The sequence below is a fragment of the Falco biarmicus genome, chromosome 2 (assembly GCF_023638135.1).
Source record: "Falco biarmicus isolate bFalBia1 chromosome 2, bFalBia1.pri, whole genome shotgun sequence".
Classification (NCBI taxonomy): domain Eukaryota; kingdom Metazoa; phylum Chordata; class Aves; order Falconiformes; family Falconidae; genus Falco; species Falco biarmicus.
This window is the reverse complement of record NC_079289.1, coordinates 80335386-80358295: the sequence shown is the minus strand read 5'-3', so window position 1 is coordinate 80358295 and position 22910 is coordinate 80335386.

The following is a 22910-nucleotide window of genomic DNA, read 5'->3' as shown; positions in this document are numbered from 1 at the left end:
GCATATACTGTCCTTATTGTTAACACAGGCTTGAAATGCTCTGCTCTGAGACCATCCAGCCCTCTGAGACCATCCAGTCAAAAACCCATTTATTTTTCTCTCAAGTGCAGTTGTATTAATAGAAGCAGCTCAGGAAGCCCTCATCCCAGCGCAGTTTCAACACTTTATACAGCAGGGGGTCTTAATGGGATCTCTTCCATCCAGGGTGCCATTAACTTCCCTCCCTGTCTCTCCATTCCCCCCTTTCTAATAAAATACTAGTCTAAACATACACTGGGGTGTTAAGAGGAGTGATTTCTGCACTGGATATGTGTGTGTGTGTGTGCGTGTGCGTGAACTAGCTCTGACTTGTTCAAGGCTTTAGCTTGAAAGATTTGCACCCATGAACCCCCACCCCCCAAAAAAAAAAAAAAAAAAAAAACCAAACCAAAAACAAACCCCAAACCCTGATAAGTAAGTCTGAGTGACTTAGGTGCTGGTTTTCTTACCACTCCATCACCACTTCTGTTTTTCTGACCCCTCCGTCACTTCCTCTCAGCCTGCTGTCTTATGTCAGGGGCACTTGCTACCTGTTGACAGTTTCCATCACACCCTCTTGCTCAGTCTGAGCTGCCGGTCACTGCTGTGTATCTGGGCACGGCTCTGGGGCATGCGAGAAGCATTTCAGATGGCCTCAGCTGGGCAATCTTGTTCCTTATGCCATAGTTGGCAGATGGGAAACATCTGTGTCCATTATACATTAAAAAACTGTTCCTCAGCACCCCTGCACAGGACTGGATGGCTGGGCATTTGAGCTAGACTGTAGACACCATCATCTTTTGGGGCCTGAAACGCCTTAGCAAAGCAATTGTCACTGAGGGGGGCACTGGTTGTGCACAAGTTGGGACAGATGCCCAAAGCTACATACGAGACAGGTTCACTGTGACTGCCTGATGTGCTGTAAAGGTCCCTAACCTAATGTCACCCCACTCTGGGGAGGGCTCACACCTCTTCAGTAACCTGCCCAAGGTCTGACACTCTCAAGCCACCCTTTCTGCACTGCAGCATCCGAGCCAGGCTGAAAGATGGGGTTTAGTGGCTTAGCCACTGTACAGGGTGAAAGCAGCTACTTCAGTTCCAGAACCAATGTTACCACTCCTATTACAGTTGTTGTTGGTACCCCCTATCCAGTAATCACTCACCTCCTCCCCTCAGCTTTCCATCCAGTAACCTAAAAGATGTTTCTCCCATTAGAGAGAGAGACTGATGTTTATGAAGCCCTTAGAGATGCTTTTCCAAATGGTTCCATAGTTGTGCAGAGTATGAACACTTTGTAAAAAGATTTTTGTTTGTGGTGGGTTTTTTTTTTCCTTCCTTGGCCTGCTTATTGACATATCCCAGCTGTCCTGTCTCACCATTTACAAACTAACCTGGCATAGCGACCTTTTGGACTTTGTACAGACTTTCTCCTCCTCCTCCCCAGAAATAACAGACAGCCTTCTGCACAAGCACAGCCAAGCAGCACACAGGTTCTGCTCAGCGGACCTCACTTGCTTGGCAAAACTTGCTATTGATCATGTTTTCAGTTAACTTGGGTGTCACAAGGATGTCCTGTTCTTGTGCTTCCCAACATAAAGCTGTGGTAGAAGTTGCAAATTTGAAGAACAAAAGAGCTCTCCTTTCCATGCTGTCCCTGATTTCCTTCCCCATGCTGTTCCTGATTTCCTTCCATTTCTCTCCAACCATTTGAAGCCAGAGTTTGGGAAAAGACTGAAGACAGTTTCCAAACTGGAGTTCTTGGAAACAGCTTGTTTCCACATATGTGCCAGTCTGTGGGAACAGTGAACTGCACCATGTCCCACTTCATCTGCCGTGTTTCATTATGCTTCTGGACTGATCTGTTCAGTATCTCTCTCCCTCTCTTGCAGTGGGGGTGAGAAGATGATAAATTAGACGTATTAAAGCAAATACTTCACATCCCCTCAGGTCTTTGCAATTCCAGCTGTCCGAAATTGCACTTTCTTGCTCAGCCAGAGCATTGCAACAAATGAGGAGAGTCCCCCAGTAACTGTGGTTGGTGTCGGCGGGGACTTTGAAAGGAGAGTCTGCTTCTGGGAAGTGAAAGCTGCTTCAGGCAGAACAAATATAAATGCTGCCATCTCACCGAGCCCTTTCCTTTGTCTCTCTTTTATTCCTCTTAATTTGTATTTTTGTGGGCAAACGAAGCAATGCATAGCTCACTTGTTACTGTCACACACTTGGGTCACCCCAGGGAGTCACGATGCAGATTTTCCATTAGCGTCAAATGTACATGGATTTATGAACTCCCATAACCTGGAGCTGATGAGAGCAGATTAGGGAGCAACTGTTTTTAGATAACTTGCATACCTAAGAAATCAGCTAGTATAAAGCTGCCTGCTGAAAGGTCACTTATTTCCCAAAGAGCGTGAGAGAACATTATGGTGACCCCTTCTTGTTGTATTGTCACTTTATTATATGGATACACATGCACATATACATTGAAAATTTGGTATTCATTTCACTCTCTCTTTTCACACTGAGCTAATTCCCCATGCTTTATGCAGTGCATCCTGTACAAAGACTTCTCACTGGGTATGCAACCTTTGGGTTGTGTCTGTGCTACGCTGAGACACAAGGCTAAAGATACACCTGTCTAGTTTTAACATAGATAGCTGTGCCAGGGGTCACAAGCCTCAGCATGTACGCTTGGCCTCCAAGTAGATGCAGTCTGCAGGTATTCACCCTATGTGAATCTCCATTGCTATAGGTCACACAATCACAGGATCACAGAATGGTCAGGGTTGGAAGGGACCTCTGGAGATCATCTAGTCCAACCCCCTGCTAAAGCAGGCTCACCTACAGCAGGTTGCACAGGATCACATCCAGGTGGGTTTTGAATGTCTCCAAGGAAAGAGACTCTACGACCTCCCTGGGCAGCCTGTTCCAGTGCTCTGTCACCCTCAAAGTAAAGAAGTTCTTCCTCATATTCAAATGGAACTGCCTGTGTTTCAGTTTGTGCCTGTTGCCCAGAGAGTCTGGTCCCATCCTCTTGACATGTGCCTTTAAAGTGTTTGTATATCTAGAGGCCCAGCTCTCTCAGCCTTTCTTCATAAGGGAGATGTTCCAGTCCCTTAATCGCCTTTGCAGCCCTCCACTGGACCCTCTCCAGTCCAGTCCCTGTCTCTCTTCAACTGGGGAGCCCAGAACTGGACACAGTACTCCAGATGGGGCCTCACCAGCACAGAGTAGAGGGGAGGATAACCGACCTGTTGGCCATGCTCCTCCTAATGCACCCCAGGATCCCATTGGCCTTCTTGGCCCCAAGGGCACACTGCTGGCTTATGGGCAACTTGCTGTGTCCACCAGGACTTCCAGGTCCTTCTTTCCAGCAGGTCAGCTCCCAGCCTGTACTGTTGCATGGGATTGTTCCTCCTTAGGTGCAGGACCTTACACTTGCCTTTGTTGAACTTCATTAGATTCCTCTCTGCCAAACTCTCCAGCCTGTCCAGGTCCCTCTGAACAGCAGCACAGACTTCTGGTGTATCAGCCACTCCTCCCAGTTTAGTATCATCACCAAGATAAAGAATTTGTACCCTGCAGCTGCAATACAGCCCTTTTGCAAAGATCTGATTGCACAAAATGAAAGCCATGAGTGAGAAACTTTGCACTTCTCCAGCACCCATCACCATCATGACTCTGGTCTTATTCAAGGTATTGGTGTGTCCTGCCCTACAACACTCCTGCTAGACAGAAAGGTCTGTCCCATGTTTGTATGTCCCATGGCAAACTGCATCCCATGTCACAGGGTTTGAGGCTTTAAGATGAGTGTCTTGTGCCTGGTCACACAAGAACTCCCCTAACAAAATGAAAACTCCGAAATCCTAAAGCCTGTAATACAGGATCATCACTCTGTCTGTAGCGATGAAGTTCTGGGTCTGGTTTTTGTTTTTGTTTCAAATAAAAGTTTCATTTAAAGCTGTGTGTTCCTTCCAGGACTGTGTTTGTGATTAAGTTCAGTTTACAAGCATGGCGAGACAATTAATCTGGAACTGGAGTTCAGCCTTTATATGGAGATGTGACAGGGAACATACCACAGTAAAATAAGATGGAAATTTTCAAGTTTGGAAATATCCAACTATTATAATTCTCAACTTTTTGTTATTGAAGGCTTCCATATCATCCCTTCCACTCCTTTTAAGCCTCCTTTGTAACACCTTACTTTTGGATTAAGGTCAAGTGCTGCATTCATTCCTGGAGGAGGAGAGACTTGAAAGCAGTGTTTCTCTAGTGAATGTGCAGAAACTGCATCGGGTAGCATGGATTTTGAATAGCCCCAAGTGTCGGGACAAGGTGGAGAGAACAGAAATGATCATCACTGGGTGCTGGACCTGCCTTATCCTGCGAGCACCTTGGCAGCCTTGCTCAGTGCGGGGAGAGCCATGGTAGGGGAGCACAATGCTGCCTCTGAGCTCCCCAGCACTCACTACATTAAGCCAATGAAAGTGACCAGAGATTTCCTTGAAGCAGGTGCTTTACCTGATGGAGGGTTTGTAAGAAGTGATGCTTTTCTCCCATGTGGTGGTAGCATGATATGGGCTAGGGGGGAGAGGAAGAAGAAGAAAAGTTGACTTTCCTGGTGGCAATACAGGGACTGAAAGAGCACCCTGCTCCCATCTTCCGTTTTGCTCAAGAGATGAGTGATTCCAGTGTGGCAAATCAGGATTATTCACCCAGCCCTCTCTGCCGCAAGAAAAACATGTGGGAATGCAGGGAAAAGGAAGATGCATTTTTCCTCAGCTTCAACATACCCTGCTTTCTCCAAGGCAGACTGGAGCCACACACGAACCTGGGCTCCCTGGTGCCCCAAGGTCTTGCCCAGGTCCCAGCCTTGCAGAAGGTGGCCACGTTTGCGTTAGAGCTGCCAGGAACCAGACACATGGGTTTCTCTGCAAGAAAAATTGCTGTAAGGTGTTTCTGCCACCAGTAAGCAGCGTCGACAGCCTCCCCAGCACTCCCTTATGCCACTTCAGGTCTCCCAGCAGGGCAAAGGCATGTGCAGCTGCTCATCACTGAGGTCAGCACCACTGAGGCTGGGAGCAAACCTTCCCAAGATACCCACAACAGCCTTGTCCAGCTCAGATGCCCCTGCATATTTTGCATTTCTCAGTCATGGCAATAGCTCTTGGTCAAATATTTTCTTGAGGAGAAGGCATTCAAGTGAAACCACTGGTGGCAGCATCAAGAATTCAGAACATTTGGAGAGCCGATGGGTGAACCTAAGCCAAAATGTTGACACAGCTCACCATACTCTTAAGAAAAATCAGAGTAGACTGGGTGTGTGGAGCTTAAAACGTACATTTCACTCCACTTTCTTGCAAAGAATGATTAACATAGACGGGGATGTGTGAACTGTAGGTGTTCACAGGTCAGAGAGAAATCCCAGTCCCCACCATGCCTTCCCACATGGGAAGAAGACAGAACTTTCTCATTCTCAGGAAACTGAAGAAACAAGGACACTCAGATGAATTTCTCAATCCTAAGAACAACGTCTTGGTGTGTTGTGGTTTAACCTCAGCTGACAACTAGGTACCACGCAGCTGCCCGCTTGCTCGCTCACTCCCCAACACACACACCACACACACACCCCCTGGTGGGATGGCAAGGAGAATCAGAAAAAGGAGAATCTAATTTCAAACTCATGGTTTGAAATTAGAACAATTTAATAATTAAAATAAAGTAAAATATAAGTTAAATAATAACAACAACAGCAGCAACAACTGTAATGAAAAGGAGAGAGAGAGAAATTAAGCCCAAGTGGGAAAAAAAAGGGGGGGCGGGGCGGGGGAAGTGATGCACAATACAATTGCTCACCACCTGCTGAGTGATGCCCAGCCAGTCCCCCAGCAGTGACTGGTGGCCCCCAGACAACTTCCCCCAGTTTATATACTAAGCATGACATTCTAGGGTATGGAATATCCCTTTGGCTAGTTCGGGTCAGCTGTCCTGGTTCTGCTCCCTCCCAGCTTCTTGTGCACCTCCTCACTGAGCACGGGAAACTTGAAAAGTCCTTGATTTAGAGTAAGCACTACTTAGCAAGAACTAAAACATCAGTGTGTAATCAACGTTATTCTCATACTAAATCCAAAACACAGCACTGTACCAGCTACTGAGAAGAAAATTAATTCTATCCCAGCTGAAACCAGGACATGGTGGTACCTAAAAAGCATCAGCTAGAAATGCCTTTGCTACCCAACTGACAAAGAGTGGAAAGGAGATTGCCCCACAGCCCCATAGCAAGGCTTGTTCTCTGCTGCATTTCTGAGAATGGTCAAAAGTAACTTGGAAATGAAAACGGAGTTAGGGGGTGTCTGCCATCTGGCCCAGCATGGCCCAAGCCATGAAGCCTGTTGTAAAGCCGACACTCCTGTTGACTGAAGCCAAGTGAAACGATAAAGGCAGAGGGAAGCCTGTCTCCCCCTGAGCAGAAAGAACGGGACACAGGCATGATGATTCCCCAGCAGATGGCTTGTCCATGGAAACTGGTGCTAGCTTAATGAGTTGTGCTCTGCATGCCTCCCAAAGGGAAGCAGCAACAGGAAAAAGATTTCAAAACTTACCAGTTCAGGTCAGGATCTGAGCTGCTTAAAAACCAAATGGTGCCTGGGAGGGCTGACGCAGGCAGAAAGAGCAGTCTAGAGTCCTCGGTGCCTTTATATTCTCTGCTTGAGGTGTTTTATGCCATTTTGGAGGGAGCAGAGGCAGGAAGAAGAGGGAGTGCTGTGATGCAGCTTATCTAGCACCTTGAAGTTCCCCCAGACTGCAACCAAACAACATCTCCTGACATATGAAGTGCCTGCTGTGTTTTGCAAGAATGCCCTGGTGCTTTCAGACCCACTGGTAGAGCTGTACTTCGGTTAGCAGCCCTGCACACTCATGTCTCCTGGGATCAATCTGGTCACCACAGTCACTTTTGCCATCCACAAAGGAGGAACCATCTATTGCTGGAGGTCTGCATCTTCCAGCCTCCCCCTTGCTGGCAGTCCATGTCTCCTTCTGCTCCTGCCTTGCTTCATATCTTCTTTGTCATCCTTGGGAGCATAGCACCTGCCTTGGCAGATCCCTGTGAAGACCATGTTTGTCTTGTTCATTACCTCCAGTATGGCAAGGATGTCTTGCTTCTACTTGCAGCTCCCACTCCCAGCACTGTGGTGTCTATCAGAACAGGTGCTAGCATGTCTTGGCTGATGGCTCTGCACCCCTAGATCAGCTGCCAAGAGCACACCAGTCCTTCCTGGGGGTCAGTGTCCTGCCAAATATTGTAGCTACCCCCTTATTAGGGGAGCAGCATGGTCCAGCAAGGTGAAACAGGGCTGGGAAGCAGGAGGTGTTGGTGCTCCTCTCTCCCAGATGGCTGGGGGATGCCAAGCACTCTCGTGCCTCCATTGCTACTGGCTTCTCTTAGTAATTCATGCTAAGGGACAGGAACAGATCAAATTTGAGAAAATCCTTGTTGCGTTAACCTGGTTTTCTCTCCTCGGTCTAGACCTCTTTTCAGAACACTGAAGTTTGGAAAAGGCAGTCGCAGTTGTGGCTTGAACAGCTCAGATGGATGAACTATTAGCCCTTCCCCGGTGTAGCTAAAGACTTTGCAATCCTGCTCTGGGTGAATGGCTTTTTTGGGGTGGTTGGGGTTTTTTTGAGTTTTTTTGTTATTTGGGTTTTGTTCACATGACATGTAGTAAAATGGATTACAGATGTGTGCAAAGATTTGTCGATAGCTGTTTCTTGCTTAAAGCTGCAACTGTATGTCATGCTAAATGCATTCATTATTTCCTCCAGAATCAGCTATTGTCAAATATGTTAAACAGATTATTTTAAAAAGTGAGAAAAAATCAAGCAAGGTGAGTGGTTGGTGTTCTCTTTTTAAAACTTATGACTAAATAGTTGGGCATAAGCTGAAGCCTATGGACAGTCTTCCACCCTTTAAAAATAATACCCCTCATTAAAATAATCAGCTAAAGAACCTACTTTTAAGAGTATACTTTTCTACCATTTTACACTACCACAGCTTTTCTACATTACATACACCCCCTCTGTAATGAAGACAAAGAAATCCTAGCAAACTGGTTTTGCTCAGAAAAAAATACTAATAAGCTAACAAACAAGATGGGTTACTGCTGGAAAGAGAAAGCATTCAAAGGAAAAACAGAGCTGAGAAAAAGAAATATGCATGATATTTTAGGGGATTTGCGAGTAGTGAGTGCATGTATTTGACTTCATTCATTTGTTTTAAACTTTGACTGTTTCTGTAAGATCTTAATGACAGGAGTTTGGACTCGCTTGTCCTGGTAAGTCATGCCTGCTTACTCACTGTAGAAGAAATACAGTTTTTAAATGACATAAAATGAAATCCAATTTTTAAGTGACAATTTAAAAAATGACTTGTTACATTGTACCCTTCAAGGCAGTATGAATGTTTTCCAAATATTCCGCATGTGCTACCTCCCTTTGGATCTATATTCTTAAGAAGTACTGGCCGTTTGGGGAGCCTGGCTTCATGTCCCCCCAGGGACTGTGCTGTACCTCTTCTGCCTGCGTTTAAAAGACAACCTTCCCCAGGCTGTCACATCCCTGGGGACCAGGCAGCTCAGGCCTCTTGTGCAGCCCCTTTTGGAGCCCATCTGCTGGCCACAGCCCAGTGCCTGTCGCTCCCAGGGTGACAGATCTTGCTCAGCCCCGGTGCTATATAGCTTCAGGTCTCTCATCTGACAGGGACTTTAAGTGAGTGAGATGGGACTCTGCCCATCTGGGATGGAGGCCTGCAGTTTCCCAGCGGCTGCTGCCCGTGGTGTTTCGGTGCTGAAGATCTGCATTAATTATTCTTTGCCGCCTGGAGTTTCGGCAGAAACCACTCCTTTATCTCGCCCATCTAGGCAGGAATACAATTGCTAACAAACTCGTAATGATACAAATCACATGTATCAAACTCATACAACATTCTGTGAATATACCATGAGCCCACACCATCTATCATCAGGTTTGAATGGGGCTGCACTGATAGAGACTTGCAAAGAGACTGGCAGCCTTGTCCCCATCCAGCCAAGCCTGGTGACCCTTTATTTGCACAAGCCTTTACTAATCTACCTCAGCTGGATGCAAACAGTTTCACTCATCTGGCCTGATCATTGCTATCTGCCATGTGGAGCATGAAAAACTTCTTGGCCTCATGTACCTTTTCGTAAAGAAAGTACTGTATGGAGCAGATAAAGCGGAGTGTGTCGCAGAGGCTTGGCAAATGGTTTGAGCTGCCGCTGCCTCTGCTGGGAGAGTATCCTAAGGGTGCCTAAGGACTGTGTCCATGTCACAAAGAGATGAGCAGCAAGGTAGTTAAGTACCAGAAGGGCATTTTCCAGAGGCTGCTGGTTACCCAGCTGTTGCCTCAGAAACACATAAATACTCCTGCTTTGTCTATCAGGGTCTGTAAAGCACACAGCATCATTTGTCTTAGTGCCAGATGCAGGACCCCGGTACAAAAGCCCCCCCCCCCCCCAGAGCAACCCCTGCATCAGGAAATTAAGGCCACGTGCTCCCAGAGCAGCGCGTGCTCCAGGCCTTTGGCTCGCCGCCACGTCTGTGCAACAGGGCACACATGGATGAACCGGAGATGGGACTGAACCCAAATTCTAGATCTAAACATCACCAGACTTGGTCTGGATGTGAGCAGCAGTGTCATCTGAGGGGGAGGGGCCCAGGTACCCCGCAGCTTGTGCTCAGAGCCCCTACTGAACTCCTCAGGGCACTTCACGGACCTTCTTACCCTGGAAGAACACCCTCTCGATCCACTTGCAGATAGATAGACAAAATGTCCCAAATCTCCTGCTAATTTAACCCTTTCTGTGCCTCAGATGGCTATGCAGGAAAAGGGTGCAGGTGAACCAAATTTCAGGGGTATGGCTTGGCAAGCTGCTCTTGCTGAAGCTGTGGCAGCAACATGGTTTGCACACTAAGCATTCAAACCCAGGTTAAAAAAAGCCGCACATGCCCTCGCTGTCCTGTCTTTCCCTTGTGCTGTGTAAGGGGTATGTTGTGCAGGGCACCCGCCGTTTCTTGGAGGGGCAAGCAAAATCCACCTACCTCTTCCTCCTTGCCAACCCCGCCTGCTGGTGTGCAGTGCATGCACGAGACCCCTCTCCCCTCACCATCTGGGGTTTTACCACTTAGACAGCCTGCTGCACTGCACAGCTGCTTCCTTTGTTTCTCCTAAACCCAGCCTCAGTTTTGCATACAGATGACTATGTGTTAGGTCTTGTGCTGGCCGTAAGCAGTACCCAGCAAAACCTAAGACACTGCAGAGCCAGATACCCATCATGTCTGTCCTTGCTGTGCTCACCGTGGGCTTTGAGGGTGTCACGTGCTTTGGTTGTGTTGACTCCCATCACCAATTATCCTTTCCGTATGTGCACCTTCTGCCGTCATTATGCAAAGCTGCTCTGCTGCAGCTCCTTGCCAGCATGGGACCATCCACTGTTATGTTTTGGCGCCTGTGAAACAGCAGTAATAATGGAGGAATGGCTTATCACTGCCAAAATAGGTCAGGGGCCCGGGGGAGCCACAGGGCAGCCGGCACAGCAGTCACCTCCTAGCAGGCGCTCGGCATGGCTGCACACAGGTGTGCTCGGGTGTGGCCTTTCGCAGGTATTTTATAAACAGAGCACACCGTGGCATTTGCAGTAAATATGCATTACAAAGCAGATAATTATGTGTACCAAACAGAGCTCTGCAGGGTGCAGCTGGCCGGGGAAGGCTTTTCTCAGCAATCTAACAGAAACCTTTTTCTTTTTCCTGTTAGGGAGAGGAAACACATCTTCTGAAACTCCTCTGAACAGCTGCTGGCATCAGATGTTAGTTGCATCTCAACCATATCAGCTGTGGCAAAAGGGTTTTGCAGTATGTTAATAGACCTTGGGAGGCAATAGCCCCTTGAGATTTGGTCTGCTACTGCTGCTGCTGCTGCTGCTGCTGAAATGCAGAGCTCCTCAAGTTGTACATGATGAACAAAGACCTCAGAAAACAACCCATGAGAGTCGTGGTGTTATAGGCACGTGGTTTTCCACCCAAGCACTAGACCGGATCTCCAGCTCAGGTAGCAAGAGACTGCTAACTTAAACATTTGTGTGATGCTTGTATATAGTTCTGCTTTCAGGAGCAGTCTGTTTGCAGTGGTGCAGAGCTGCACGTGTATTTTGGAGGTGCTGGAGGTGCCCCCACCTGTGCTGCCTTTTACCTGCCCAGCACGGGCACCCCATGGCACACACAGACACTTGGAAGGTGTTCTGAACTTGTGGCCCTAAGCTGGGCCAGCACTGGCCTTCAGGCTGCAAGCCAAGAGTTTCACTGTTCTCTGCCAAAAAGGGAAGGGACCACTTGGACCTTAGTGTCCAGCTAAGCTTTGCTGGCTGGGCACCAGCAGACCTTGCAGCAGCTTCACTTCACAAGCCGGGGGGGGTTGTGCACCCGCACGGCAAATACCCATGTGTCCTGGGTGTTGTGGGAGGCAGCATGTGGAGGCTGGAGACATGCTGGGCTGCTGGTCGGGAAAAACCTGTCCTGGCCAGTCCCTGGGGTCTGTTCTGTGCTGAGCCCAGCTTTCCTCCGTGATGGCTGGGTGTTTGTCTGTGAGGTGCCGTGTACCATCCTCAGCACAGCAGGAGCCACCAGCAGCCACAGAGATTCACTCTCTTTGAAAAATACCTTCCATGTACAAGTAACAGGATAGCATTCCTGAAGAAAAATCTTAAATTATTTACAAAGGGCCTAATGGTCATTGTACCCTGCTTGGTGGAGGCTTTTTGCTGGTAAGATCTGTTGTGTATCTGAATGGTCCATATGCTGAGAAATGGAAAAGAAAAGGTGAGTGTCTTAGGTGGAAATGGAGATGACAAGTATCAAAAATACACGACCAAAGAAAAACATAATCTCTTTAACAAATGTCTGCCTTCCTGCAATTGTGGTTTTCCAAGAACTTAATTAGATGAAGGTTGAGCCCAAAATTGTCTTAACTCACAGCCACCTAATGACCGCCGTGTGGTTTCTGTTCTGTGATAAAATCATTGTGAAAGTTAACGCTGCTAATAAAGAGCCCTCCTTCTCTTTACTTTTTCTTTCTCCTCCCTTTGTTTTTCTCTGGAGTTACGAGTAGGGAAGTCTGGGAATCTGAAACTGGATGGCTCTTGGCATCAGTTTTTTCTGTGTTATCCAGACATGTTCACGCAGGCATCTCCAATGCATGTGCAGCACTTCATGCCTGCACCAGGCTTCAGTTAGAGGGACTTGAAACAACTTCATGGAGATTGTGAATCAAGGTTTCGTATTAAGGGGGGGGGGCGGGGCAGCTCCTCAGTAAGTAGAGTGGTTATATTGCCACATTTGGCATGTCATTGCACCAAAGACAAACCTGCATGCAGCACGTTCTCCCTCTCAGCACAGGCATAAGTCATGGGAGATCCTTCAGTCTCGTCTAGGCAGACAGGATGTATATCAGTTTAGGACACGAAGTTGAGTTGATGCAACCTTTTTCCCCTTAAGAACCTCTATTTCAACATCTTTGATACAGACACAAGGTAACTGATTCCAGAGTGCATATGAGGGTAGTCAGACTGAATTGCCCATGTCCGCTTCTGATGGTCTGTTTGTGCCTAATTGCATTGTAAATGTCTCATTGTGGAAGAAGTGGTTGATTTTCAGATTACTGAAGCGTGCCTGCTATCACTTGAGGTTGTACTGCAACAGGGTGCTCTTGCTGTGAACAGACTGAGCCAGCATCTCTCCAGGCCCTCCACTGTAGTGCCAGAGCTAGTGCTGGAGGTCACTTGGTCTGCCTTATAAGAGCAGTGGAGAAAACAGGCACTCACAGGAGGGAACAGAGGTGGGCCGAATGCCCTCTGGGGGTGTCTGTGTCCTCCTTCATTGCTGACACTAGAGCAAGGGTGGGTGATGCAGCCCCGCTGATGCATCAGCTCAATGCAGCTGCACCTGCAGAGGGACAGCACCTTGCCAGCACCATCCCCTGCCCACACCTGCACCCTCCCAACCTCCTCCTCGTACATCAGCGCTGGCACTGGCTTGACCCCTTGGAGAACCAGTTCAGCTCATGAAACCAACGGCAACTGTGTCTTCTCCTCTGGGTTCATTTGAATGTGAGTTGGGATGAGATGGGCAAGGGCAGCGGGACAGGACACAGAAGGCAGCTGACCCATCCTTACTGCTTCAGTGAGTCCCTGCCATGGCTTCAGCCATACTATAAACTTTCACCCTTTAGACATGTGCGTTGGGCATCTTTGCCCACTGGCTAAACTTCACTGGGATAAGTCAGGTCCTGACTGTATAGAAAGGATGTATATGAATTTAAGATTTTTGTCTTTTGCCTCTATTTACAGATGAGGACAGAGCTTAGGTATAACTCATATGTGAGAACTACAGGTGACATTTAACAACTGGCCATTCCCTGCTTTTTTGAATACACTTAGTGATATATTGTCCTTCATCTTGCGTATTTCCTTGTTTAATCTTTTTTAAATTACCTGGGTTTCTTGTCCTCCTTTCTATTCCCTTTCTTCCCCTGGCAAGCTACCTAACATTTTTGTGTCTGACTGATTGTGAAATCAGAGTAACAATACTGCGTACATAAAAGAAACACTGGACATCTTAACCTTTGGAGAGACATGAACTCATTGTCCCAGTTCCCACTGAAACGTACTGAACTGGAAGAACTTTCAGCAGCGAAAGAGGAGAATGAGACCACAGCTGTGGACAATGAACTCTCCAGCTGTGTGAAAGATTAAAATGATAGTCATAATCGCTGCTGTAGTCACTTGCTTCTTACCTTAAAAAATAGCATAAAACCTCCCAAGTATGTCTGTGAGCACACTGAGATTTCTACTGACATTAATAATCACAAATTTGGTTTGTTCTTGCAACTAATAGAATAATTAGCACCAGCCACATAAAAGGAGAGAAAAATATGTTAATTCATTCTGGCTTGTAAATGAAAGCCCGAAAAAACCTAACTCACAAAGCTAGATCAGGAAGACTGTTTAGCTCCCTCCCAACCCAATTTGGTAGGGGGCAATGGAAGAGCATCCAGATCTCCTGCTGATGACCCTCCTGCCTTTAAGGGCCAACATGTGGTCATCTGGTCGGCAGGATTATGATCTGGAAGTGCAAAACCTAACAAAACAGAACATTAAAAAACAATCCAGAAAGCATTTGCACACAGATCAGGCGCCTATGGAGATTTGGAAAAGCAATGCTGGAGCTTTCTTCTTGGCAGCACAGTCGGGCCTCATGATCCCTATTAGCAGGCTGCAGCTAGGGGACAGAACATTTAAATGCTCATCAGTGGGGAAAGATGCAGCATTTTATTGTTTACATAGCTAAGAACAGAAGAGCCTCGAGATATTAATTAATTCATTTATTTATTTCTAATTACTTAGCTTGGAACTTGGAGAAATCGGGAGAGAAGGCACAAAGGCTGCTTTTCCCTCTGACCTGTGCTCATGTCCCAGGTTGATGAGAGTGATGGCCTGTGGTTTAGGGGCTATTCTTGGGGTCTGGACATCAAAGCTGACTTCTCTGCCTGTGGCTGCAACCAGCCGTTGAAGCTGGTTGACCATCCCTGCAGCATCACAGTCCCCGCTGCTGGAAAAAAGAGCAGCTCTGTCCACCTTTCCAGCCACATGCTGCTTTTCTGTCCATCGTGCCAGCAATAGCACTCACCCAGCCTTTGGCAAGCCTAGGCAGAAAACCAGCCCAGCAACCTGTTTTGGAAAACCAGTCCTCATCTCCCCAGCAAACATTGGTTTTCAATGAGATCAGGTGCCTGAAGGCAAGGCCACATTTTTCTGCAGCATTTCAGACTTAAATCAGCACAAACTGGTCTTCAAACTACATCTTTTAGCTTTTTTCCTGCATGTTTTAGAGATGGTGAAACTCCCCCTTCTCACAGAGCTCTTCTTAAGGCTGGGAAGAGAAGAAGCGATAGCACAAAAGTAGGCACTAGGCTGTATCTGCATGGTCAGTTACAACCCTACAAGACGGCAGCAAGGTCAAGTGATGCGTTATTTGGGCACATAGACTTCAACACTCTCAAAGAGCTTTTAAGCACAAATCTGACCCCCAGAATCATGAGTCACAAGTTATGAACTTTTAGAAGTACGTATTTCTGAGTTGATTTTATTTGCCTTCAGATATTACAGCATCATTATTTTCAAGCTTTTCTCTGCCATCAGAAAGACTTTCTATCCCAATCCATTATTTCTTTTTTTTTTAAACCAGTGAAACCTGAGATCCACACTTAAAAAACACAATGAATGGAGTTTGGAGAAAGCCGCCAGATGCAAGGAGCCCCACACTTGCATTGCCAAGCTCTGTCAGTGTTGCTTCAGGTCCATGCAGGGTGGCAGGGCAGGTGCTGGTAGGACAGAGCTGGTCAGACAACTCACAGGCTTTTTTTGCAAGCATGCGGAAGATCACACGATGCTTGTACAACTGGCAAGGAAGGGTGCTTAAAGCTTGTGAGCTTGAGTGTTTGTGCCAGGAGTGTTATGTTTTATGGGAGATTAGACACCGCTTGACACAGCAGGTCCTCTTGCCAGATCCCTGGCACAAAGACAATTAAATGAGCCAAATAACCACATCCATCTCAGCATGTCCATGCATGTGCAAACAATTACTCTGTGGGATTGTTATTAAAGAAAATTAAATTTTAAGTCTGTACCCAGCCGGGATATCTTAAGGGAGACTAATTTTCTAGGAACCATCTAGTGGGCACAGCCTGGGTAGTCCTGGAAAGGTTTGTAAATCTGTTCTTAAAGTCCCTAATCCCATTTATCTGCTACTGTACTTTTTTTAAAAACCAAGGACTTCTGAGAAACTGAGGAATTCAAACCCCCAGGGACTCCTTCAAGTCCTTTGGACTTGCAAGAACTTAGGCATTTGTTTCCAGTCAAGGCCATTTTTGTTCAGTAAGGACTTCCTCAGTGGTTTACTTTTCAACTGAAAAGTTCCAGTTGCTTGTTCTCCCTCAGCAGCGAAATCAGGTTTTACCATTCTATATGAAATCTGCTCATCTGTTTTCAAGGTGGTGAAAGCCTTACAAATAAAACAAAATGCCCTTTTGCCCCCTGGAATAGACTGATGTTGGCTGCTGCCTGGAATTTCAGTAAAGGTGGTGAGACTGCATGAGACCTTGTGGTGGTCTCGTGTGGGGGGCATGTAGAAGTGGAGCTAGCCCTGGAGTATCTGGGAGAGAAAAGCCAGCAGTAGCTCCGGTAGTGGAGGTGGTGCACACATGGATGGCTCGGTGGGGAACAGTGCACGAAGAGAAAGGACAGGGAGGGAGAGCTGAGGATGCTGGAGGTGTCTCCACAGCCCTGGCGGTCCAACAAACTCATCAAAAGGACATTTGCTGCCAGCTGGCAGAATCACCACTCAAAAATGCTTGGAAAATAAGTGGCTGTGGAAAAGGGAGAAATAAATGCAAGTTCATGTCTTCAGTTAATTATTGTGACTCCACAGGGAATGGGCAGAAGGAGGATGAGGAGGGTCAAGGAGGAGGAGGATATTGATGATAAAACAAGGCTAGCACCAAATCGGAATTTGAGTGCCTTAGTCCCAAGCTCTGTTGCTCAGACCATGGGGGGACTTTCAGCAAGCCCTTCTGGACTGGAGGGGTCTCCACTTCTCCATGCCTAATAAAAATGACTTCTTCTCTGCAGGCCTTCTGAGACCTGCTGCTGCAAAGAGCTGTACAAGCAAGATACCTTTTTTCCTTTATATGATATATGTTCCTTTAAAGTCTCCTTGGGCTGCTCAGATGATCCCCACTCGTAATGGGGACAGCTGGCTCACTGATGTAAGAGGCCATCCATCAGGCTGACCCACTGCAAGGTTTCGACCGTGGCTCCAGTTATAGCTGCCAAAAGATGCGCTCCAGAATTGCCTTTGAAACACTGTATTTTTAAGTGGATAAGGAGGGATCAGAATGTCTTCATCCAGCCTTTATTATTTGGCTGCTTTTGAATGATCCTTTTCAAAAAGAGGTTGGGCAGCTACAGGGGGGAAAAAAAAAAGAAAACAAAAAGAGTGAGTATCAGGACTTACTGCTCCTTCACACACTTTATAGATTTAATATAAAAATAGTTATAACAAAAACCCAAATCCCATGGTCTGCCTTCCTATTTGCACAGGCTGTAATGAGTTGACATTTGAATGACTCTGGAAAATTGCATTTAATAACTCCTCAGAGGCCCTAGAGTGGGAAAACATATTATTGCTGCCTGATTTGGAAGTTATTGTTTTAAGGACATTTTCAGAGTTGCACACCTCTTTCAGTCTGCAATTCTGCATCTTCTGAACCAAGCGAGGTTTAAGTTCCCCACTCATGATGCCTCTATGACAGCGTGCACTGTCCTGTATTTCGAAGCTGTCTGGCTCCTGTGGACTGATAAGGAGAGGGAACTGCTCCAGGAAACTTTGTTTCAGATTTGTTTTCAGATGCGAAAAAATGAGGTGAAGTCCATTGATCTCTGATTTCTGCTCACATCACTGAACTGCCCTATAAGGGAGAGGGGATAGACAAGAAACACACACTGAACTAAACAGCGTGAGATCTTCAGGAGAGAATAAACTCTGCATCAGTGAAGAAGCAGAGGCTTCTGCCATTAGTCTGGACTTATTGCTCACCTTGTTTCAGCGAGGAGTTTGCTAGAACTTCTGCCATCATTAACATTGCGTTCACATGTGCCTGCTTGGATGTTAATTTTTGTAAAAAATTGTGTAATCTTCTTGGGCTACCAAGGGGACTAAGTGACATCTCCTGTCATACTCCAGCTGATGAGTGACAGCTGGCTCCCATGTTTCTTTGTGCTCTTGCATGGCAGAAGCTGAGCCCAGTTTACATCAACAAGTGCCAGGATTTTGACGAGTTTCCAAAGAAAAAAAGGGTTATACTGACCAGACTGTCTCCGTCCCTACTTTAACTCATCAACCAACTTCAGTCAAAGCTGGCAGAAGTGCCGGGAATGAAGGAATGAAGGTCCTACATGCTTTAGGAAGGTCTGTAGCTGTGTGGACAAGAGAGGTCCTCAAAGTGGGGCCACTGGCAAAGTGAAGCAATGTAGGTGATGCTGGTGTATGTGCTGTTTGGCACCCAGATCTCACCAATCAGCCCATGCATATGTTGCTCTGAAAAAACACACCTGCCTTTGGTCAAGTATGCTGTGCTAAGGACAGAGACTTAGATGAGAGGTAGGGCTAAGGGTGAACTGTGATTATTTTGGCAGGAGGTGTGAGGCAAGGAGGTGTGAGACAAGAGCCACTGGAAGCCAGCCTTCATTAGCTCCATTGCCTAATAAATTATCTGAATTTTGGACATACATCCGACAGCTTCAACAGAAGTTCCCCAGGACTGAGGTATTAAGAAAAACAGTTTACTTATTTTAAGATACCAAATGTAGTTTTAAAGCCCTAAAGTTTTAGGCCTCCACACATGAAAAAAATGTTATCAAGGCCCTAAGTATAGGAAGAAGGAACCAACTTGCACAAAACAAGAACTTCCATGAAGTAAAAAACCCACCAGTTTAAACTCAACTATAAAATTCTCCTCTTGCTTGTCGGCAGGGAAAGTATTGAAGTGCTAGCTATGGGGCTGGTCACTCCGAGACAGAGAGAGGAACTACATATGGATTTTGGTGGGAATATTAGCAGTACATTATGAAGCACCATATGCTGAGGGCACATGAGGCTGCGTGACAAAGCACCAACTTGTCTGATCCCCAAGTCTGTCAATTTACAAGTCACACAACTTGGATCTGGAGTATGGACACCATATAATGGCCCAAGGCAATAAGTCATAGCACTGACTAACACCTACGGTGAGCATAGGAGCTGAGTGTTGCTACTTTCAGGTGACAGAGTCACATCTATGTGCAAACATTCATTGTGTACATATGTGCTGAGTACTGGGGGATTAACATTTCATTAGCTATTGCAGAGCTCCTGCATGGTAATTCCAGGATGGCAAGTGCAAAGACCTGCAAATGAGGATACACAATGGCTTTATTTCTTCCAAGTGGAGAACAGTTTGTGTGATTTAAAAATATAAAGCAGGGAGCTATCACATTCATTTTAGCTTTCATAGTTAATGTCCAATTGGGAAAGTGTTCCTAAAATACATTTTACAGTAAACATCCCCACTGGCTGTCTCTTCTCTGTGCATTTGCAGAAGTCCTAAAGAAGTCCAGTTAGTGCTCAAATATCCGGCTCTACCTACTCACGAGATACATTTTAGGCCTCTTTGGAGTATCACTTTCTCTGTATCTACATGGGAAACTAGACGACGCTGACTATTCCTCTCCCCCTTTTAGGGGGGCAACATCCCCCAAAAGACCAAGCCATTACCGCTCCTGTTTGCCTCCTGTGCCAGCTTCCCCAGCTCCCAAAGTGGAGGCAGGAGCTGGCTGGATGGGGAGGTGACTTTTGCTCCCTGGGGGCCGGCGCCCTGCTTCCCTCTGGGCCCCCCTCCCAGGGTAGGCAGAACCTGAGCTTTGCCTGTCAGTGCCTGCGGTGGCCAGGGCTGGGTTTGGTTTCCCTGGATGGGTGCCAGGCAGTCACCGAGCCGCTCTGTGGGGTGACTGCTGGAGGCCACTCTTCCCGTGCCCTGCAGCCCCAGCAGGAAGCCAGAGCCCACTGTCTTTGGACAATTGGATACGTGCTGTCAAGGAAGTGCTGGGTTGGCACCCTCTGCCCTTCCAGCACAGTGCCAAGAATAAGGAAGGGGCAGTGAAACTGCCCTGTGGAGGAAGAGAAGATGCTCTGAAGCCCCTGGTGACTTCATGCTCCTTGGTGGATCCCTGGACCAGGGAGAAAGGCACCCCCTTTTAAGGGGCTTCATCTGGAGACAGTTTTGCTCCATGATAGAAGCACATTTGTAGATGCTGATATCAGAGACAGATTTATGAAAAAGAAATGGCCTGTTCTTCCCCTCCTCCCTGAAATTTCCCAAACGTCTCTCTTCACAGGGGTTGTGCATTTGTATATAATTATTTCTTTTTCTGTATATTGATCCTTTTTTCCTTCCCCTGAATGTACCGTAATTATATTTTCTTTCAATGAATGTAAGGAGCGAACTGTCACTGATACACAATGGCTTGACTTTATCAAACCGGAAAAGAAAAAGCCCCTGTTTTGGGGGAGGTTTCAGGTGGCGGGCTGACAATTGCAGGTTCTGATTCATACCTGTGCAACCGCTACTCTGTAATCAGGCAACGATTAGTCACTGACAACCAACTACCGCGCTTGTCTTCCAAAAGCAATTTGTCTGTTTGGAACTTTAAAAATCCTGGTTAACTCTGTAAGGAAAAGCCCGCTGGCCTGGGAGCGGGGCAGAGAGCGAGCGCATCCTCCTGCGTGCCACCCTGGGGCTGGTGGGACGGGGGGGTGGCTGCTCCAAGCCAAGTGGGCAAGAGAGCAGCCTCCCTCTACAGTGGTGTCAGGTCTACAGGGACTGTCACTTTTATGTACTGTCCTATATGGGACAAGCGTGTTTTCTCAGTTAGTAGTGACAAACAGCAGAGGTGAGCCCTCCCTGCACGGTGGGATCTTCCCCCAGAAATTTTGCGTGCCCGAGTTAAGGGAGATGGTGGCATAGGTTTGCACAAGTTAATACTTCACTGCCCCGGCAACTACCTGTCCTCTGCAGCGGGACCTTCCTCCCTTTCCCCATGGAGCTGCTCCCCACCTTTCTCAAACCCACCCCTTGCCTGCACCTACCCACAACCCAAGTTTTATCAAAGGCTTCATTCATCACTTTGCTCAACCACACTGATGCTCAGAGACTGCCCACAGCCTTCTCACCCCTCAGCTCTCTGAGGGGGGGTGCACAGTACCACCATCACCACAAAAGGACAGTGACTTCAGAGAGTGCCAGAGGTGAGCAAAGGTCTGTGTGTCACCAGCAGATTATCCTTAAAAAGCTCACTGTGCAGCTTGCCAGAGTTACCATTAGCCTTTGAAGCCTGTGAGCTAAAATGGTTCAGGTGGGCTTTCTGCAGGGGTCACTGTCTCAATGAAAATCCAAACACCACAAGCATAAAGAAAGTTGCTACCTGCTGGTAGGTTATTCTTTCCTAAGCAGAAATGAGCAGTGTTTGTTGGAAGGACTTTTACACTGGTATAACTGTGAAGGAGCAGCAGCCTCTGTTTTAACCATACCAGCAACCGTGGAGTGCCAGAATAATTCTGGATAGATTAACCACCACTGTCTTCTTTCCTGCCAGTGCTACACTGGTTCAAAGAGCAGTGGAAAAGCAGCTGCTGAGGTTACTGTTTACAAAACAGCATTTTCAGAAGCAGGCGAGGAGTGGGTCCTCCGTGGGAGGGCCAGAGAAGAAAAGCCCCAGGTGAACCTCAGCCCTTGTGTGGCTGGGAATGGAGCTGGAGCTGCACAGAGGGGCATGTGCAAAGGGAAACCAAGTCCCTGATGCAGAGGACGGTCCCTCTCCAAATGGGCAGGGTGCAAGCGCCTGGAACTGGCTGACTGCATGTGCTGCTGGGGCATGCTTTGGGGTAAAACTGTAGTTTCTGATCTAAACACTTACTTGTTTTCCTTCATAGGTCCTTCTCTTGTGACTGTGTCTGGAGAGCCTGGCTTCTTGGGGCAGGTTCCCTGCACCTTCTTGGTTTCTATCCTGTGCCAGCTGAGTCTGACAGTCTTGCCAAAGCACACCAGGAAAATGTGAGATATGTTAGGTGACCTAACCCAAGTTCATCAGGCCAAAGAGCTGGGGAAAAAAGAAACTAGACACCAGCTGTGCCTGGCTCCAGGCATCCAGTCACTTTTCCATTCCTTGGAGGAAAAGAGCAGCGAGGCAGGGTGTTTTGGTTCTGTGTCAGTTAACATGCCAGTCTCACAAATGAGCGACTAATAACGCATAGAAGCTTTTGAAGCAAACAAACCTGCAGGCACAGCTACATCACTTCTTCCCCATCATGCTGCAGGGTGGTATCAAAGACATCGAGGGACTCTGGGATTCAGTTTATCCCCATAAAGCTATTTTTCAGGATTTTCATTCTGCATCCATTTTTGCTAATGTGTTTTCATTTTTCTTCATTTATTAGTCTAAGGTCCATTATGATCTGGAAACTGAAACAAAGGAGACCATTACATTATGTTGGACAGTAGCCATGGCTGAGATGCAAATGCATGTACTGGATACCTCCTACTGCAGAACAGCAGCAGCATGACTGCTGGTGCCCTTGCTCTTCAGAGGCTGGTGACGTAATCATCTCGCATGCCTTGCACGCTCCTCCTCCACACTTTGTGGGTAATCACGTCACCCCAGGGAGTCACCCTGGGTTTTAGACTCAGCTCGAGGTAGATCTTGGGGGTCACAACTGGCCACCAAGCAGAAAGAGGTGCACAGGGATGGTGAGGATGCTGAAGGCAGGTCTTGTGCCAGGAGGTCTCTCCCATGCTGTGACAGGTTGGGAACGCATTTGTGCTTTCTGTCTGTTGTTTTTTGACATTTCCCTATAGTTTCTTTCTTTGTTTTATTGGGGACTCTTTCCCCCATCTGTTATTGACTGGTTTTTAGCAACTGCAACAGTTTAGCCAACTAACAAAAAATGCAACTCTGAGAAAACAGTACACAGAGTAGTACACAGAGCCTGTAGCATCTGGGGGGGAGGAGGGGAAAGAGTTGTAACAAAATTAAATACATCCTTTCCAGACTCCCTGCCAAGTCACAGACAGGGGACTCTCCTGTCCCAGTGCATCTGGATGGACAGGAGATGGGCCTGAGGATAAGCACACACAAATCCCACTCTCCCACTTTTCCCATCCTTCCACCTAC